The sequence below is a fragment of the Octopus bimaculoides genome, chromosome 21 (assembly GCF_046866305.1).
Source record: "Octopus bimaculoides isolate indiv1 chromosome 21, ASM4686630v1, whole genome shotgun sequence".
In the NCBI taxonomy this organism is placed as follows: Eukaryota; Metazoa; Mollusca; class Cephalopoda; order Octopoda; family Octopodidae; genus Octopus; species Octopus bimaculoides.
In genome coordinates this window covers 32,598,836-32,616,335 of record NC_142948.1, presented here as the reverse complement: position 1 = coordinate 32,616,335, position 17,500 = coordinate 32,598,836, and the positions used below count along the sequence as shown (strand labels likewise).

The window sequence follows — 17,500 nt, the reverse complement described above, 5'->3', positions numbered from 1 at the left end:
CTACACATACTAACCCTACCACAATCCATATTTGCCAGACATACTAAAAATAACAGCCAAATTCTTTCTCTCTACACACACACTTTCACAATCCATGATCTCCAGAAATGTTAGAAATAACAACCAAGATATATATATGTGTGTATATATGTGTGTCAAATTGAATAGATCCATTAATCCTGCCACAGGCCCTGTTCGCAAGACGTGCTAGAAATAGCAGCCAAATTTTCTTCAAATCACACCCCTAATTCAAATAAAATAAATCTACATTGGATAGACACACACAAAAAAAAAACGAAAAGATGGTTATTTTAGGAAGACATCTAATCATATACGGGCCTGCACGCTCGAGTTTGACCTGTGGTAAAAGAACAACCAATTAACTGAATCACAAAGGCACAATCCAAATGAATGGGGTGGTCACACAAACCTGCGAGAGACTGAAATTTCGGGGTTGAAAGGCCCAGCCGATTATACTGACCCCAATGCTTGATTGGTGCTTATTTTATCAATCCCCGAAAGGATGAAAGGCAAAGTTGTCCTCAACAGAATTTGAACTCAGAATGTAAAGAGCCAGACGAAATGATGTTAAGCATTTAGTCCGGCACAGTAAGAATCCTGCTATTTCGAAATCTGTATAAAATAAGAGCCATATACTTTATATAACGTAGTCTAAGATACATTGTTTCGATAAAATACGGGATGGTCACGGTTGGCCTGCCGTTGATCATAAGTGTGCTGGGTCTGCGTTGACCTTGGGCTAAACAATAAACCAAACACTTCATTGTTTTTGCTCTATTCCAGATCTTATCTTAGCGCCACCGCCGTCCTCAGGGCCACCAACATCCCCATATATTATTGCATTCATTATAGTATGTTAAAATTTAATTACTTAATGAATCAATTAGTGAATATTAGTGCCACTACACAAAATCTCCCCTTATTGGCTTACTAAAATATTAACAGATTCATTTGGTGAAAACAAAACAGAATGGGATTATGTGTCTGTAGGTATGTAGGTGTGTGTGTGTGTGTGTGGGCATGGTGTCTCCGGGTGTATGTGTGCATGTGTATGCACATGTATACACAAGTTGCATTTCAGAAGTTTTGAGATTTTTTTAGGAGAGGCAGTTATAACTGCCCTGGATTATTGTAAGTTTAATATATCATTACTAGACAGCTAATAAGCTGACCTGTGCAATAAGCTCTGGGAAAGAAAGAGCTTCCTTCAGGTAAACATATGAAATGGTGCAGGAAAATCAAAGAGAAGGCTGTAAAAGCCAATTCCTCTTTCAATCATCAAGAGAAACCCACAAGGGAGACAAGTCAAGACACCCTAAAAATAGCTGGAGCTGGGATACAAAGGCAGAGCTGAAAAGGCAGGGGTCCAACTGGAGAGAAGCAGAAAAGATAGCCTTGAGTTGAGCACATTGAAGAAAAGTCATTAATAGGCTGTGAGAGGGAGAGAAGAGTTTCATTAAGGCAGAGGGAGTGAAAGGCTTCATTAAGTAATTGCTGTAGCATGAGAAATGGCATCCAGAAACCATGTAGAGAAAGGGCATCCAGAAACCATGTAGAAACCATGCCAGAGGTGACACTTGAGCTCAACAAAGGCCTGCATCTTGCCAGATCATGTTGAACTGTCTAACCTATTCCAGAATAGGAAATAGATGTTAAATGATGATGATGATAAACATATACATGATAGATATTTCTGTAAAAGATGTAAACGTCATCAAGTATACAGGAAAAAAAACCCCAGTGCTATTAAAAAAGAGACTACACAGAAAATCATGTGTCATTCAGGCGGTCATTGATAGAGTGAAGCAGTGATTAGCTTGTTGTAAAGCTCAGAGCTGATGACACTTGTTTACTAAACGTGATATAAAATAAGTAAATAAATAGATAGATAAAATACATGGTAAAAAAAATACAAATAAAAATGTACTACAATGTAAGTCACTTCCGAAGTTCACTAAACGTAATTGATATCAAATATAGTAATAATAATAATAATAATAATAATAATAATAATAATAAAATAATAATAATTTATTCTTTTATTGCCCACAAGGGCTCACATAAATTGACATTAAAAGACATGATAATATTAAAGACAAAAAAAAAAGGACGATACAATGGGTTTTACCGCGTGTACACAATATAAGTGTAAGTGTTTGTATGTGTCTTTATTCTGTTTGTTGCCCACCAATGCTTAACAACCGGTGTTTGTTTGTTTACAGCCCTGTAACTTAGCAACTCGGCAAAAAAAGCCCTATAGAATAAGTCCCAGGTTTAAAAAAAAAAAAAAAATTCAAGTGCTGGGGTCAATTCATTCACCGAAAAATTCTTCAAAGCGGTGCTCCAGCATGGCGCCAGTCTGATAACTGAAACGAGTAAAAGACAGGAGATAAACCCTCAACATAACTTGCCCTTCTTTCTCCCTTCTCCCAGACATTTCTATCACAGCTACACCAACTCCTCCCTCCTCTCTGCACACCTTTCCTTACCCCCAACCCCATCGTGTTACACCCTTAATCACTGCACCCAGCTCTGTCCCCAGCCCTTACATCCGGGTACATTAAACACATTTTTTTCCCCAATATTTTCTTCCCATGAAACACTGCCACCACCACCGCCGCCGCCGCCACCACTCCCACCTTGGTGTCTCCGGGAGACATTGACCTATTGAGGTTGAAACTAATCGTGAACCTTATTGATCTTGACCGTCTGGGGAACGCCCTACCTTTTTAAAGGCTATATATACACTTCCTGTTCCTCCCCTATTGACTAAATAATAAAAAAAACAAACAAAAAAACATAACAACGATCAATACAGATCAATACAAATCATTTCCACCTGATCTAATCACAAGGGAGCAGCTAAATGTTCATTCAACTTGCAAGAAATAGCAGCCAAACTTCCTGTGACTCACACCTCGTAGTCTTCACAGAAAGGGAAACCACATTGAACTACATTGTCCTTGATAATAGTTTAAGTGGCGTGGTCATTGTTGGAATGGCTTTAATCAATGGTCTGTGAACAAAGCAAGAACAGCAAGAACAACAACATTTTAGCATTTAAACTAGCCATATCAGGCCCAAATATTCTGTTTTGTGTTCAAACTGGCTAGATCTGGCCTCTCACACCTACCCTACAATATCATTGTAAAAAATAGATAAATAAGCGCAGGAGTGGCTGTGTGGTAAGTAGCTTGCAAACCAACCACATGGTTCTGGGTTCAATCCCACTGCGTGGCACCTTGGGCAAATGTCTTCTACTATAGCCTCGGGCCGATCAAAGCCTTGTGAGTGGATTTGGTAGACAGAAACCGAAAGAAGTCCGTCGTATATATCTATATATATATATGTATATGTGTGTGTGTGTGTATGTTTGTGTGTCTGTGTTTGCCCCCCCCCCCCACCATCGCTTGACAACCGACGCTGGTGTGCTTATGTCCCCGTAACTTAGCGGTTCAGCAAAAAGAGACCGATAGAATAAGTACTAGGCTTACAAAGAATAAGTCCTGGGGTTGATTTTCTCGACTAAAGGTGGTGCCCCAGCATGGTCGCAGTCAAAATGACTGAAACAAGTAAAAGAGTAAAAGAGTAAGTCATTGAAATCTCAAAGCAACAAGGTAATGCATGATTAACTCAACACCAGGTGGATAAATAATCATCGCATTTGACAGAGTAATCTGAATGCTGCAGGGTTAATAGCAATAAACAGGCTCAGTTGTTTCACACAAGACGTATCCAGCAATGGGTGATTTGTCTAAACGACTGCAAAAGATGTCTTTACTAATTGCAGCAACATGTATGTCCTAATGTATACAGTAATATGTCTCAGGCTTGGAAATATTTCAGACCAACACCATTGGTCGAAATGAAATTCCTTTATTTTTTTTACTTGTTTTAGTCATTTGACTGGGGCCATGCTGGAGCACTGCCTCTAGTCAAAGAAATCGACCCCAGGACTTATTCTTTGTATGCTTAGGGCTTGTTTTGTCTTTTTTTGCTGAACCACTAAGTTACGGGAACGTAAACACACATGGTGGGGGGACAAACACAGACACACAATATATATATATATATATATATATATATATATATATATATATAGGGTGGGCTTCTTTCAGTTTTTTATTTCTTTATTGCCCACAAGGGGCTAAACACAGAGGGGACAAACAAGGACAGACAAAGAGATTAAGTCGATTACATCGACCCAGTGGGTAACTGATACTTAATTCATTGACCCCGAAATGATGAAAGGCAAAGTCGACCTTGGCGGAATTTGAACTCAGAACATAACGGCAGACAAAATACCGCTAAGCATTTCGCCCGGCGGGCTAACGTTTCTGCCAGCTCACCGTCTTCTTTCAGTTTCTGTCTACCAATTTCACTCATAATCTGTGGTCAGCCCAAGGCTGTAGTAGAAGACATTTGCCCAAGGTGTCACGTAGTGGGACTGAACCCGGAACCATGTGGTTGGGAAGCAAGCTTCTTACCAGACGGCCACGCCTGTGCACGTTAAACGATGATGAAATTCACTTTTGTGTATGTTTAGACAAAAGAGGAATGTTGAGGGAAGGAGAGATGGTTGCGAGGGTGGGATGTAAGTCGGGGTGTGTGAGAATTGTTTATAATGGTTAGGTCACACTTCTAGTCAAGGTGGGAGCGGTAGGGAAAGAGTGAATTTGTGAAGGGGTAGGAGAGGAAGAAGAGAGCGTTGTGTGGTGGTGGTGGTGGTGGTGGTGGTGGCGATGGCAAGGATTCTTACCAAGAGGCTGCGATTGTGATTACGACTTGCCATGAGAATTAAAGTGTGTTATATTGGAATGAAGAAGCTGAACAAGCAAAAGGAGGGTCTTTAGCAGAAAAGGGATATTTGCAATAGGAAACACTGAGAGAGTGGGAGGGAGAGAGAGGGAGAGGAAAATGGAGATGGGTGACATTAAAGGGGTTGAATGAAATCGGAGGAAGAGGATGTGAAAAGGGTAAGCTTAAATAACAAAACCAAAAACAGAAAAATAGCTGGGTTTTCAATGCTGTAACTGTCACCTACACCCAGAACATTGTTGGAATAAGGAGTGTTTGGAGGTAGAGTAGGGGCATTTGCAGGAAGAGTGGGGGTGGTTAGTGAGAGGTTTGTAGACAGAGTAGTGGGGGGTTTGCAGCAAAACCCCAGTAGGGGGCTAAAGAGAGAGAGAGAGAAAGAAAGAGTGATGAAGTGTAGAAAATAGATGATTGTGTTCTGGTTAATGTAATGTAATGCTTTTTAGTAAGACATCTTTTTACACTAGCACACTCTCGGTAGATTACAGACCATCATTGGTATCTTGGTACCAGTGCCACTGTGTAATGTGCATGTGGGTGGGGAGTGGGTATGGGTGTGTCACTATATCATATATCATTTATCTTTTATTAGTTTCAGTCATTAGAATGTGGCCCTGCTGGGGCACCGCCTTGAAGAAATTTTAGCTGAACAAACTGACCCTTGCACCGTTTTTTTTTTTTTTTGTTTTTGCATTTTTTTAAAGCTGGTACTTACTCCATTGGTCCCTTTTGCTGAACCACTAAGTTGCAGGACCTAAACACACCAATGCCGGTTGTCAAGCGGTAGACAAGGGGCAAAGACAGACACAGATACACACATGTAGATATATATATGCATGTATGTATGTATGATGCCTTCTTTTAGTTTCCGTCTACCAAAACAAGGATTTTTTTTAAGGGGTTGTGTAAAAAAAAAGTAAGACACAAGTCAAAAACAAATTTATTATATTTATAAAGGGAAGACCATCAGGGGTGGGGGGTGGGGGTGGAAAGATGTTTGAGGGCCACATGCGGCCCTAGGAGCTAGCTGTGGTTAAAAGCCACTCACATAGCATCTCTGTTGCTTTGACATGCAATGAAATGGTGCAGTGTTGTTTGAGTGGTTGACGATTTTGGCTGCTATTTCTGGCAGCTTCTTGACCCCCAAAGTACCAGTAATATCTTGTGATCAAATCAATTAACAGCTTCTCTTCCATTATTTCATCTGTTATTTCGGAGCTTTTTATGGCTAAGTATTCATAAAGTCGTCGTTGATTCTCAAGTGGACCAAGTCGAAGAACAATATGAAACTACTTCCACCAGCCTCCCCCGTCGCCACCCAACCTCTCCTTTCTCCGACTCCCTTGATGCCAACTTCAGACTTATTCTTCGATAAAATGATGTTGATCTGCATCTTGGGAAAATTGTTTGATAGAGAAATCAATTATAAACATGGTGTATGTGTGTGTGTGTGTACATGTGCATATATTCAAATATATACACTCCTTGAAGAGTATATTAGTGTATGTGCATATGTATAAATGTGCGTGTGTGCATGTGTGCATCTATGCATATATATACATATATATATACACACACATACATATGTATGTGCATACATATATGTACATATGTATGCATATATATGTATATATATATTTATATATCTATCTATATATATATATATATATATACATATATATATACATATATATATATATACATATATATATACATATATATATACATATATATATATATACATATATATACATATATATATATATACATATATATACATATATATATACATATATATATATATATATATATGTGTGTGTGTGTGTGTGTTTGTATATACATATGTTTATATACACATGTATGTATGTATATATATACACATTGTGTGTGTATGTGTGTGTATTTGGCTGTGAAACAATGCCTCAATGTTATATCCATGTAACCCATGCTAACACGGAAATATAGACATAATATTGAACAAATACACACAATACACATAAACACACACACACACACACACACACATTAAGACTCATGCCCACTGAAGTGTATGAGAGTAAACATATACATACAAATATATATACACACACACTTCTTAAGACAGTGTATTTGCAAGTAACATATAACACACATACCATCAACAACCCTCGCTGAAATGTATGAGTATATATACACATACATATATACACACACTTCTTAAGTCAGTGTACGTATAACATATGTAATAAACAGACAGACACACACATTCAGAGAGTGTCAGCATAACCCAGCTGAGTTTTCAGATATTTGATTCCATCCCACATTTCACCATTCTGGTCTCCATTACCGAATTATTAGCAATGGAAAGAACAGGGAAATATTTTTCTTAAGTTTTTGAATGTTGTATAAAAAAGAACGACATCTGTATTCACCATAGAACCCCTGACTGCAGTTGGGCGGTTGTTGGGTAGGGCTAAATGGCGTGGTGAGGGTGTCGATTGGACAGTAATGTGACACAACTGGATCCTAAGGCATAGTCGTTGGCAACACACAACAATAATAAATCATTAAGTTCAAGGCCAAGAAAACTTTGTTGTCAACGGCGGCGATACTTTACTGTGAGCCATTTTTATTTCTTTCATTTTTGAACCCCAAAAGGGGTTAAAAGAAAAAAAGAAAAAAAGGGACTAAGTTAACCTCAGTGGGATTTGAACTCAGAAGATAAAGAGAGTCACTAAATACTGGTTTCAAATTTTGGCACAGGGCCAGCAATTTCTGGGGCGGGATTAAGTCAATGACGTCAATCCCTGTGTTTCACTGGTACTTATTTTATCAACCCCAAAAGGACAAAAGGCAAAGATGACCTCGTAGATATTTGAACTTAGAATGTAGAGTCAGAAAAAATGCTGTTAAGCATTTTTTCTGGCACGGTAACAATTCAGCCAGCGTTGCTGTCTTAGAGTCACTAAATCCTACAAAGTATTTAGTTCCATGCTAATAATATGTAACTGAAATTCGGTAGGCAGAAAGAGAGTAGAATCAACTGTGAGCATATATGTGTATTTATGTATGTGTGTGTGTACCCACAAGGGACTGCTGAAAAGTTTCTGGCTTTGGGTAAAAGAAATAACGGAGGAGCAGTAAATTATGATTTTATTCAGCATATTACCCTCTCAGATTCACACACTGATTGCAGCAGTCCTTCAGTTTTTCTAAGCCCTGTAAAAGAACTCGGAAGGTTGGGCCTCCAACCAGGCTTTTCGTGATACCCTTAAAGCAAGGAACTTTCCAGCACCTCCTTGTATGCGTGTGTGTGTGTGTGTGTGTGTGTGTGTGTTCACGTCGGTGCTTGCTTACATGAAAGTTATGACTTCTGAGCAGTGTTGTTGTTGTTGTTGTGGTTAGTGGTGGTGGTGGTTGGCACCTATTGGCATTTCTCCTGTCAATGAAACCATTCACCTGTTTTATGCCTTTAAAACTATGTGGAATGTGAGATTCCTTTCTAAGAGTTAGCACTACGAAGAGCATTTATCTAACTATAAAACAACACTTTAATATCAAATTCATCTAAGCCATGATAGCATGGGAAAATGGATGTAAATAACAAATAAGATATACTACACTCTCGGAAGGGCATCCAGCTGTAGAAACTCTGCCAAATCAGATTGGAGCCTGGTGTAGCCATCTGGTTCACCAGTCCTCAGTCAAATCGTCCAACCCACGCTAGAATGGAAAGCGGACGTTAAACGATGATGATGATGATGATGATATATGTATCATCATCATTTAACATCCGTTTTCCATGCTGGCATGGGTTGGATGGTTTGACTGAGGTCTGGAGAGCCAGTGGCTTCACCAGACTCCAATCTGATCTGGCAATTTTTCTACAGCTGGATGACCTTCCTAACACCAACCACTCTGAGAGTGTAGTGGGTGCTTTTTACATGCCACCGGTACAGGAGCCAGTCAGGTGGGCCTGGCATCAATCACATTCAGATAGTAATATATATATATATATATATATATATATATATATGAGGGTTGCTGAAAAGTTCTTGTCTTTAAGGGAATTGCTAATAAAGGACTGGCTGGAGGCCCAACCTTCTGAGTTCTTTTGCAGGGCTTAGAAAACTAAAGGGCTGCTGCAATAAGTGTGTGAATCTGAGAGGAGAATATGTTGGATAAAATCATAATTAACTGATCCTCCGTTTCTTTTTTTTGTTTTGTTTTTACCCAAAGCCAAAAAGTTTTTCCTTAAAAGGAATTAATAAATTCAGGCAGATATCTATAAAGACGAATTTGATTGGTTGCTCTTATACTTTTGTAGAGTACAAATTTATTATTCTTACACAAGAATGTTGGTGAGAGTGACTTTGAAGTTTTGGTCAGATGAGTCATCATCTCATGATTGCTTAGTCAGCTGAAACTTCAAAGTCACTATCAACAACATTTTTGTACAAGAATGATGCACACACACACACACACACACATACACAGATGTATACACAAACAGGCAGGGAAACAGATGTGACTCTGTGTGTGTGTGTGTGTGTGTGAATAGAGACAGTTTCTGTCAGTGTCCTGTTGAATAGAAACTAGTGAAACGAATAAGGATTGTCACAGTGGTTTTCCTGAATTATCTCACCATTTCCATTATAGGAAACATAAGGACATACTTAACACACCACACACACACACACACACATATGCATATAAATATAGATATATATGCTCATATAGCCTGTCACATATTCACATGATTAAACATGCACGTGTGTGTATATATATTTATATACATACATATATACATACATTCACTGTTTTTCATATACACAAACAACAAAATTTTATATGTATGCTACTGGTCTTATGCAAAAATTATTATTATTATTATGATTATTATTATTATTATTATTATTATTATTATATAAAAACAGCAGGAATACAAATGTAAAATCCATAAATTGCCCAAAGTTTGTAATGCAGGCGAGACAGTTGTCTCCTCTTTGTTGACCTTTGACACCGCAGGAATCAGTGTCAGATGGACTGCACAGAAGACGAAGGTAGGAGGACGGGGAAGGAAAAATTTTGTTGTTTTGCTAATTTTCAAGTATATGTAATAAGAAGCTGTGTACATCCTGTTAATCGTTTGTGTATATATATGTGTATGTATTTGTGTGTGTGTGTGTGTGTGTGTGTGTGTGTGTGTGTGTACGATATAAGTACTGATGATGTATTTGTGTTTGTGAACTAACTGCTGATGCAGTAAGTATGAGTGTGTGTGAAAGAACTGTGGTGGTGGCGGCGGTGTTGGTGGAAGTTGAGTGAGACAACTTGTAACTTCCCCAATTCTTACAAAACTTCAAAATATCCTGACTAAAATAGTTAGTAGAATACAGTTGCAAACATTATATATATATATATATATATAATGAGAGAGAGAGAGAGAGAGAGAGAATGGGGAGAAGAACAGGGAAAGGATGGATGGAGGGATGGACAAACAAAATACAAAACAAGAATAAATAGATAGACAGCAATAGATAGCTAAATAGATAGGCGAAGGAGTAGCTGTGTGGTAAGTGGCTTGTTTACCAACCACATGGTTCCGGGTTCAGTCCCACTGTGTGACACTTTGGGCAAGTGTCTTTTACTATAGCCTCAGGCCGACCAAAGACTTGCGAGTGGATTTGGTAGAAGGAAACTGAAAGAACCCTGTCGTATCTACTACATATGTGGAAAATCGGTGCATGTTTGTTTGTGGCATTGTTAGCTAACTTCTCCTACATCGTTTTATTGATTTTGATGAAACTTGACACGTGAGTAGAACTCGTATCTGGAAACCACGTGACATACTTAGATTGTTGAAAAAATTGATAATATGCTCCTGGAAGGGATCTTTATATCTACCTCATATAGCTAATTTTTTTAAACACCCAAGGGAAATAACCTATAGCACCTTCACAATATTTTCTTAAACATTCAAGGGAAATAGCCCATAGCACCTGCATTTCATTTGAATTCTTACTATCAGGTAATTAATTTCATATTATTACATAACTGACTTCAGATTAAGTACTAGGCTTACAAGGAATAAGTCCCGGGTCGATTTGTTCGACTAAAGGCGGTGCTCCAGCATGGACACAGCCAAATGACTGAAAGAATAAAAGAATATACACACACATTTTTACCATCCATTCACATGAATATTTAATATACATCCTTTATTAAAGGGTAGGTCTGGCAACTTGATAGGAGTGAGGTATATGAATGTGTGACAATCATGCCTTTCCCAGTGTATTTACTGAGTCATTGATCTAAGTCCTGTTCCCTTGAAGATTCACATTCTCTTAATATAGGCATGGCAAGTTAGGACAAGAGACAGTGTGAGTAATCGGTGAATGACAAGGTAAGTTATTTCACATGACACATGTTCTCCCTCTTTGCGCCAATAACCACACACACATTTCAGCATGGACCACTCTGTTTTTAGGGTTAGACTTCACTGAGTGAAGTATCCTTTCCATATTTAATATAAGGTGTGATTTGAGGGAGATTTGGCTGTTATTTCATGTAGGTCAAATGACCGCTTGGTGGTCCTTCATTTGTTTGTAATTGGTTGTAAAAATAGGTAGCACAGATGGTTAGGGATAAGTCGAGATAGAGAGAGAGAAAGAGTGGGAGATAAAGACAGCAAATGTGTGTGAGAGAGAGAGAGAAAGAGAGAGAGAAAGAGAGGGAGAAAGAGAGAGAGAGAGTAAATGACAAGAATTTATTATGAACACAGGAAATGTTATTTCTGCTGGTTGTGTCTGCGATGGTGGTGGTGGTGGTTGTGATGATGTTGCTAGTGGTGGCAGTGGTGTTGATAGTGGTGATGGTGGTGGTGGTGGTGGTGGTGGTGGAAGCAATCATATTCTCTGGTGACCAAACCAGGGAATTCTGTAGAAATAGGGGACGGAGATGAATTACATAAAAAAAACCCCAGAAAAATGGTAAAAAAAAAATAAACGATAAAACTTTGCAGAGTGAGGTGGGTGGGTGGGTGGGTGGAGCAGATGGAAGTCAGTGACTTTGGTACAATTTTAGAACTATTTTGTACCAACTGACTTTATCAGGTGAGTGGTGGTGGTGGTGGTGGTGGTGGGGAGATTGGCATGTGACGTGGAAGAGCCCTTATAGTTATACCAGATAGGAGAAACCGGGGTGGGAGAGGAGAAAAGACCTTTTTAATCCAGACAGGCCTGGCTCACCATCGGTTATGATAATGAGTGTTCCAGTTGTGAAATTAACGTCCTAGTGGCTGAGTACTCCTCAGATATGTGTACCCTTAACGTAGTTGTTTTCATGGAGATTCAGCGCGACACAGACTGTGACAAGGCTGGCCCCTTTTGAATTACTGGTACAACTCATTTTTGCCAGCCGAGTGGACTGGAGCAATGTGAAATAAAGTGTCTTGCTCAAGGGTACAATGTATTATCAGGAATCAAAGTCATGGCCTTATGATCGTGGGTGAGCCAAATACCTTTTATGGCAAGGAGATTGAGGTGCAAAATAGAGAAGGCCTGTTTAATGCAAGCATATGATCTTGGGTCCAGTGAAGCAGACCTGATTTGGATTTAGGGTTCAAGGTTAGGATTAGGGTTAGGCTGAGTGAACTGTAGCAATGTGATATAAAGTGTCTCGCTCAAGAACACAATACATAACCTGTTCCAGGAATTGAACTCACTACCACATGACTGTAGAGCCAATGCTCCATCCACTGAGCCATCCGCCTTCACATGTAATACACGTGACATATTTCCCTGGTTTTCATGCATCATGTATAATACACTTTCTCAATTTCTTTCAACCTCCAGAGCAGCTTGGGACTTACGAAACGAAACCTTTATATTACTCAGAATGTATGAAACCAAAGCTAATTAAAAGTCTGAAAGCAAGCATGGACATTCAGGACAAATTTTGCCTGTCCTGTGTATCACAGGACATAGTTCCCTGGCGTCTATGCATAATATATATATATATATGATACACATTCATAATTGTTTTTCAAACACCAAAGCAACTTTGGACTTAGGAAAGGAAAGCGTTATATTACTCAGAACATATGAAACCAATCATCATCATCATCATCATCATCATCATCATTATCATCATCATCATTATCATCATCATCATCGTTTAACGTCCACTTTCCATGCTAGCATGAGTTGGACGATTTGACTGAGGACTGGTGAAAACCAGATGGCTACACCAGGCTCCAATCTGATTTGGCAGAGTTTCTACAGCTGGATGCCCTTCCTAACGCCAACCACTCCGAGAGTGTAGTGGGTGCTTTTACGTGCCACCGGCATGAGGGCCAGTCACAAAGTACTGGCAACGGCCACGCTCAAAAGGTGTTTTTTACATGCCACCTGCACAGGAGCCAGTCCAGCGGTCAGAAAACAAGAATGGCTGTTTAGAAGAAACTTGTAAAAATGTTTCGGACAAGCAAATGGTTAGATGAAACCAGTAACAGTAACAGAGAAGCAGTAGTCGTAGTAGTGCTAGAGAACCACTGCAGACGCCGCTGTCGCCACCCTTACTAGAGGCTTAAAAGTGGTACAGTTTCCAAAATGCTGACTTATTGTTTCATTACAAAAACAAAACATAAATACTCCATTCGATAAAATAAACATATATATATAATATATAATAATGTTTAATTATAAGATAAATATGAATACAAATTAGTGGCAGTTTTTGTTTGCTTTCCTAAACTGACAGCGTGTTTAACATAAAAAGTATGTGTGTGAGTGTGTGTATGTATATATGTATATGTATATATATATATATGAATCCCCTTTTGTTAAGAGTGTGTATGAAAAATATGAAAACTTACTCATACTTATTGTTTTGTATGCTGAGAAAATATTGACAATATTACACACACACACACACACACACACACACACACACACCAAGGTCTGTCTGTCTGCCTGTCTGCACGTGCCTGTTTAAAAGTATGTTTATATACGAATGTGTATGTGTGTGTGGGGGTTTGTTTAATGTCTATGTGTTTGTTTATATAAGTGTTTATATGTTTGTCTAATACGTGCGCGTGTCTACTGCCGTGTGTCCATGTGTGCCTGTCTAAGTGTATGTTTATATATGTGTGTGTGTATGTGTTTATAGATATATTTATATGTTTGTCTACACATGTACGTGTGTGCCTTTGTATGCTTTACCTCTGTTTGCGTGTGTACATGTGAATGCATGTGTAACTGTCTATCTATTCATCTATCTATCTATCTATATATATATATATATATATATATATATATATATACACACATACACACACACATATATATCTGCCTATCCATCCATCTGTCTATTTTCCTAACCATTCATTCAACCATCTATCTATCTCTCCATCAATCTACCTATCTATCTATCTATCTATCTATCTATCTATCTGTCTGTCTATCCACCTATCTATCTACCTATCCATCTATCCATCTATCCATCCATGTGTGTGAGAGAGAGAGTTTATATGTATATGTCCGTGTTAATAAAGCAGAAAATATATTGCAAAAACAAAAACAAAAACAACCATCCCTGCTATTGTTTTTGTTGTGAATCTGTTCTGATGATTGCTTAGGTTTCACACGCAGACACATGCACAAATACATACACACACACACAAATATATGCACACACAGATAACTACATGCTCTTACGCACACAAGCACAACATTCATACAAACTCATGCACATACAGACACACACACACACACACACACACATGCGGAGACAAAAGTGTTCTGTGGTGTGTAACATGGTTTTCATCATGATAATCAAGCGTCACAAGGAAAGAATTACTGGTGCTTAGAGGTTCATTGTGAATTGGGTATCCTGTATAAAGGTCTATATAAGGGTGTGTAGTGACGTGTGGAAGGGCCTAGACTAATTAGGGAGTTAGGAAGTCAGAGAAGTGGGAGTTTTTTTTATGTAGTTTATCAACCTATAGACAAATCTCTTTCACAATTTCTTTACTGCCTGTGAAATCACTCCCAGCGGCACTCTGCCAGTTATGATGACGAGGGTTCCAGTTGATCCGATCAACGAAACAACCTACTCATGAAATTAATGTGCAAGTGGCTGAGCACCCCACAGACACGTGTACTCTTAATGTAGTTCTCAGGGAGATTCAGCGTGACACAGAATGTGACAAGGCTGGTCCTTTTGAAATACAGGTACAATTTATTTTTGCCAGCTGAGTGAAACTGGAGCAGGTGAAATAAAGTGTCTTGCTCAAGGACACAAGTCACCTTATGGAATCGAACTCGTGACCTAATGATCGTGAGCTAAATACACCTAACCAATAAGCTATGTGCCTTCACTGCCCCTGAAATAGGGAGCACAGGATCAATAGGTGAATTTCTATGCAGACACTTGGTCTGAACATAGCAGCTAAATCTCCCTCAACAAACATCCTATTGTTTTTATTGATGGAAAACTCACAAATCTTTGAAAATTGTGGTCTGTTCAGTGTGTAGTGACAATATTCAACAGTCACATGGTGTCGGGATTTGCTAGAATATTACACATGTGATCAACAAAATCTGACCAATCACAACTTCGCATGGCATAAGCTCCAGCAACAATCTCATCTTCTGGTGTGCTTCCTTCTGAACCTGTCAACCAGTATAAATTTGATACACTGTGACTACTACTAAACAGAGAGCTTTGGGATGCAAGAAAGAACATTGACAGACACTGTAGGAGTTGGCCAAGAGAGATGGCAGACAGCGGCCGACAACACAAAACCAACGAACAGTTGGAGGATGAATAACTTTTGAAGTCGGTAGCTGACAAGCAACTAAAAACACTTTATCTGCTACTGCCACTGCTTCAAGAATAAAAACTCTCTTATGCTTGTCATTCGTAGTAATGACAATATTTTGTTTTCTGGTGAATAAAATTTTGTGAATAAATTTTGTTTCTCAAAAACCTCAACAAACTCCAGAATTCTTCTTCGTATAAATATATCTTTCCATCTGTAGTTGTTCAACCAAAATGATGTTCCTTTATAAAAGCCCCACCAGGTTTACTATGGAGTCTGATATCCTAAATAACCTAGTGACTGAAAAGAATCAATATCTGTCTCTTCAGGTTGAATACTGATTGTTCCTTTGATCCATGGCCTGTGACTTTGGTGACTCAACGAGAAGATGGTCAAAGAAGATCAAAGAAACACAAAGAACAAAGATAAAAATTGTAAATTATAGATGAAGCAAAATGAAAGGGGAAGTAATTTATACATTATATATATTTAAATATATTTATATATAGATAGATAAAGGTATAAGATCAAAGGTCCTTCTCAAGCTGTAGGCTCATAGGCCAGGTTTTCCAGATGCTGTGATGTATATATATATATATATCAGTTTAAGCAAGAGATCTGTGGCTAAGCTGGAGCACTGCTACTGAAAATATGTGGCCCAAGTAATGACTGAACCCAAGACATTCAGATTTCCCAGCTTTTATAAATTGATTATAAGACTGACACCCTGCCTTCTGTGTTACTGATATTGTTATTCGATATCAGTGACTCAAGGCCCCACAGTTCCAAGCATTACACACACACACACACACAAACTCATGCAATTAAAAACCACTTTTAAAAGAAAACATGCAATTTGAAACAAAATCTCAATTGAGGAAATGTGTATTAAACAAAAATAACTGGGTGGTGCTAGAATTATATTTTAGTCCACACCGTAAATATGCTTAGTTGCAGTTCCTGTGGCAGCATGTTTCTAACATAATAGAAATATAATTATTATCTCCTCTATAATGAGACAACTATCGCTGTCCCTCAGTTATACTCTCACCTCTTGCCTGGCTCACAACCACTTCCCTTGATTTTACTCCCTCTCTTAGCTGAGAGGCCTTTGTCTTGCAAACTACTTTAGTGACCCTGTTGGTGGTGATGTCATGTACAGAGCACCTAATGCATTCTATATAGTGAATGGCCCTAGGAAGAGCACCCAGCAGTAGAAAACTTGCCAAAACAGACAAATGAAGCCTGATGTAATTCTCCAGCTTACCAGTTCCTGTTGAACTTTCCAACCCATTCCAGCATGGAAAAATGGATGTTAAATGATGATAATTTGGATCAATAATCATTATTCTTTTCTACTCTAGGAACAAGGCCTGAAATTTTTGGGGAGGGGGCCAGTCGATTAGATCAACTCCAGTGTGCAACTGGTACTTATTTTATCGCCCCCTGAAAGGATGAAAGGCAAAGTCGACTTCGGCAGAATTTGAACTCAGAACGTAAAGCATTTCGCCCAGCATTCTAACAATTCTGCCAGCTCGCCACCTTAATAATAATAATAATAATAATAATAATAACAAAAATATCAAGGTGGTGATGTGTGTGTGGGGGGGGGTAGGTATGCACATTAATTTTCATTGAAAAAGGTTAAGAGTTCTCTCGGACTATTTGATTTGTATTCAACTGTTCAATATTTAAGTTAGTATTACTATCAAAGTTCCACTCTGGGGAATAATAAAACTAGGATTTAAACACCTACCCAACCCTTCCATTTACACTATTTTTCTTTCCTTTTTTAAAATTTCATGTTTCATTTTTTTCCTTTCCATAAACCACCATCACGACCAGTTTTTCTGTTTTTTT

The 17,500-nt window shown here is 38.5% G+C and overlaps 1 protein-coding gene across 40 annotated transcripts in view; it reads right to left on the bottom strand.

Moving 5' to 3' along the window:
• LOC106883233 (ras GTPase-activating protein nGAP) overlaps window positions 1-17,500 on the bottom strand; it is a 567,079-nt gene that overhangs the window by 105,210 nt on the left and 444,369 nt on the right. The window lies entirely within an intron of this gene.